The following is a 4,928-nucleotide window of genomic DNA, read 5'->3' on the forward strand; positions in this document are numbered from 1 at the left end:
TGACTTGGGAGGTAGATCCAAGATGGTGAAGAGAAGACATGTCTTTATCTGAGCTCTCCCTCCAATAAACACCAAATCAAGCCTCTGAACTAGTTGTAGAGTGACTGAACCCACAAATATTTAGAGTGTAATAAATTTCCAGCAGAAGATATTTTGGAAGAACTTCAGAGAAGATATGTTCCAATTGGCCATGAAGGGAGGCAGCGAAGTGAAGGTGCAGACAGACTCTGGGCAGTGTAGGTTCTATACCCTGGGGAATCTAGTAGAAGGAACCTCAACAGTATTGGGTATTCTGGCCTGGTTGCAAGCTAGTAGATAATAACATTAGCTGTGAGATATCCAACACAAATACAAAAGGTAAATGTGAGCCCCTGAATCCCAAACACTGTCACCTATAGAAGAAGCTTGGGCAATCTCTTTTTTGTCCTAAAAGCACATCTAGACATTTAAAAAGAAATTGAGTAAAAAAGAAAAAAAAAAAAAAAAAAAAAAAAAAAAAAAAAAAAAAAAAAAGCTCTGACCATAGGTAATTTTATGGAGAGAGAGAAAAACAGACCTCAAATCTTGAGGACGCTAAAATGGATCAACTCCAGATGAGTTGTTTCCCATCCCACAAGGCACTCTGGGAAGCATTCAAAAAGGATTTTAAAAGATAGAGAGAAAATGGAGAAAGGAAGTGATAACATTGCAGGATAATTTGGAAAGAGGAAAAACACAACTTATCTGAAGAAAACACTTTACAAAATAAATTTGGTGAAATGGAAAAACATATAATTTCTTACAAAATGGATTTGTTAAAATGGAAAAAAAAGCATAATTTGTGAAATGGAAAAAATCAATTGAACAAAACAACTCATTTAAAAATTCAATTGGCCAAATACAAAATGAGTTCAAATAGATAACTGAAGAAAATAATGCACTAAAAATTAGAATTAAACAAATAATTTTTTGCATGTGAATGGCTCAATGAAGCATCAAGAATCAATCAAAGAAAAGGAAAAAAAAAAAGGAAAAAAATGGAAGAAAATATAAAACACCTCATTGGAAAAAACCTGGTCAGGAAAATAGATCTAAGAGAGACAATCTAAGGTTTTATAGAATTCCTGAAAACTATGGTGGGGGGGGGGTGCTTAGACATCATATTTTTGGAAATCCTCAATGAAAACTGCTCTGATCTAGAACTAGAAAGTAAACTATCCACTGGAAGAATTTACTGATCACCACTTGAGACCCCAAAATTAAAACTCTAAGCAATATCATAGCTAAATTTCTGAATTATCAGACAAAGAAAAAAAAATATTGCAACCAGACAGAAACAATTCAAATATTGAAGAGCTACAATAAGGATTACCTAGGATCTAGAAATTTCCACTTTAAATAACTGAAGGGCATGGAATCTGATAGTTTGAAAGGCAAAGGAGCTTGGATTTCATCAAGTATCAACTATCCTGCAAAATGGAGTATAATTTTTAAGGAAAAAAGAGAAATTCAATGACAAAGATGAATTTCATTTATTTCTGATGAAAAGGCCAGAGCTGAATAGAAAATTTGATTTTCAAATACAATACTCAAGAGATACATAAAAGATAAAAAGGAAAGAACTCTTGAGAACTATATCTATAATAGGTATACTTAGAAAGATGATATAATTTGATTTTTTAAGATAATATTAAAAGAAACTAGAGGAGGAAAGGTTATTGTACTGGTAAAAGATAAAAATGCACATAAGATGAGGGAAATTACATCTCATGAAGAGACAAAATTGACCTATTTTAATTGCGGGAAAGAAGGGGGGGGGGATGAATATTGTATGAATTTTACTCTCATCAGATTTGGCTCAAACAGAGAATATCAGACATATTTGGTTTCACAGAGAAGCTTGTCTCAACCTATAGATAAGTAGGAGGGAAATGGGGAAAGGAAAGGGCGAGGCTAAAAGAAGGGAAAACAGATGTAGTTGGGGAGCAATGTAAAAAAGGGAAAGGGCTGTTTGAGGGAGGGGGTGGTCAGAAGCAAATATTGTTGAAGAGGGGAAAAAGGAAAGGGAATAGAAATATGTAACTTAGAGTAAACAAGATGGTGGGAAATACAGCATTAGTCAATTTGATTGTGAATATGAATGGGATGAACTATACAAGAAAATGGAAGCAGAAAGCAGACTGGATTAGAAGACTGGATTAAAATATAATATAATGTTTACAAGAAACACATTTAAAGCACAGTTATACATACAGAGTAAAGGTAAAAGGCTGTTGTAGTATTTTCATTCAGGGATAGTGATCCTGATCTCAGATCAAGTAAAAGCAAAATTAAATCCAATTAAAAGAGATAAGGAAGTGAACTATATCTTGCTAAATGATAATGACAAATATCAATACTAAACATATATAAACCAAGTGATATAGAATACATTCATAAAGGGGAAGTTAAGAGAGCTGCAAGAAAAGATAGACAGCAATACTATACTAGTGGGGGATATCTAAATTGCTCTCTCAGAACTAGATAAATCAAACTATGAAATAAATAAGAAGTTAAAAAGGTAAATAGAATTTTAGAAAAGTCAGGTATGATATATCTTTGGAGAAAATTGAATGGAGCCAGGAATGTATATTTTTTTCTTGGTGGTTCATGAAACTTATACAACAATTCACCATTTATTAGGGCATAAAACCCTCAAAATCAAATGCAGAAAGGCAGAAATAACAAGCACATCTTTTTTAGATAATGATGTAATAAGAATGACATGCCATAAAGGGTCCAAGGAAAACGGACCAAAATTAATTGGAAATTAAATAATCTGATCCTATAGAATGAATAGGTGAAACAAGAAATCATGGGGACAATGGATAATTGTATCCAAGACAATTACAATGAAACAAAATAGCAAAATACATGGGATTCAGTTCAAACTGTTTTTAAGGGAAGTTTTATATTTCCAGATGCTTAGTATAAAATAGAAAAAGAAATAAATGAATTTGTCATGCAAGTAAGAAAGCTAGAAAAAGAACAAATAAAAAACCCAGAAGTAAATGTTAAATTTGAAATTCTGAAAATAAAATGGGAAATTAATAAAATGGAAAGTAAAAAAAAAGAAACTATTAAACTAATAAACAGAAGTAAGAGCTGATTTTATGGAAAAAGAAACAAAATAGATAAACTCTAGTCAATTTGATCAGAAAAAGGAAAAAAGAAAATCAAATTGTTAGTATCAAAAATAAAAAGGATAAATTTTCCATCAATGAAGAGGAAAATGGAGCAATAATTAGGACCTATTTTGCCCATCTGTACTCCAATAAATATAATAGTCTAAATCAAATGGATGGATATTTAGAAATATATAGATTATTCAGATTGACAAAGGAGGAAACAAATTACTTAAATATATTTATTTTAGAAAAATAATTTCAACAAGCTATTAATCAACTTCCTAAGAAAGAATGTTAATTTTGAGATCTTTATGTCCTAATATATGGTCAATTTTTGTGTCAGTACCATGAACTACTGAGAAGAAATTATATTCCTTTCTGTCATCATTCAGTTTTCTCCAAAGATTTATCATATTTATTTTTCTAATATTCTATTTACCTCTTTAATTTCTTTCTTATTTGTTTTGTGGATTGATTTATATAATTCTGAGAGTGCAAGATTGAGATCTCTCACTATTAGAGTTTTGCTGTCGATTTCTTCTTGAAACTCTCTTAACTTCTCCTTTAGGAAGTTAGATGCTATACCACTTGGTGCATATATGTTTAATATTGATATTGCTTCATTGTCTATAGTATCCTTTAGCAAGATATAGTTTCCTTTCTTATCTCTTTTAATTAGATCATTTTTTGCTTTTGCTTGATCTTAGATAAGGATGGCTGCCCCTGCTTTTTTGACTTCACCTGAAGCATAATAGATTCTGCTTCAGTCTTTTACCTTTACTCTGTATGTATCTCCCTGTTTTAAATGTGTTTCCTGGAAACAACATATTGTAGGAGTCTGACTTTTGATTCAGTCTGCTATCTGCTTCCGCTTTATCAGAGAGTTCATCCCATTCACATTTATGGTTAAAATTACTAATTCTGTATTTCCTGCCATCATAATATCCCTGGATTGTGCTTTTCTTTTTCTTGCCCCTCCTTAACTCCCTTTCCTAGTATTAAACTTATGGGCCCCACTTGCATCATGCAGCTCCTCCTCTTTAGGATCCCTCCCTCTTCCTTTTGAATCCCTTCCCCTTTCTTGTACCCTTAATACTCTTTTTCCTTTTCCCTTTTCCTCTCCCACTTTTTAATGAGGTGAGAGAAGATTCTCTATAAAATAAATGTCAATTATTTTCTCTTTGAGCCAACTCTCATGAGAGTAGGATTCACATAAGGTTCCTCCCCCTCTCTAAGTTCCCTCAAATATGACTGGTTTCCTTTGCCTCATCGTGGGATGTAGTTTCCCTTTTTTTTATTTCCCCATTTCCCTTTTTCTGACACTATCTCCTTTCCATTTCTACTTCCCTTTTTATGTTATATCAGTAAAATCAAATTATACATGTGGTTTTTAATGTATATCTACCACAGAAATACAGTTCTCAAGAGTTCATTTTACCTTTTTCTGCTTCTCTTGAGTCCTGTGGTTGGAGATCAAATTTTTTTGTTTAGATTTGTTTTTTTGTTAGAAACAAATGGAATTCCTCTGTATCATTAAATGCCCATCTTCTTCCATGGAAAAAATGCTCAGCTTAGGTAGGTAGTTTATTCTTGGCTGCATTCCAAGTTCTTTTACCTTTCAGAATATCAAATTCCAGGCCCTTTGATCCTTTAATGTTGAGGCAGCCAGATCTTGTGTGACCCTTATTGTGGCATCTCGGTATTTGAACTGTTTTTTCCTGGCTACTTGTAAAATTTTTTCTTTAGTCTTAAAATTCTGAAGTTTGGCCACAATATTCCTCA

The sequence above is a fragment of the Sarcophilus harrisii genome, chromosome 1 (genome assembly GCF_902635505.1).
Source record: "Sarcophilus harrisii chromosome 1, mSarHar1.11, whole genome shotgun sequence".
Lineage (NCBI taxonomy): Eukaryota > Metazoa > Chordata > Mammalia > Dasyuromorphia > Dasyuridae > Sarcophilus > Sarcophilus harrisii.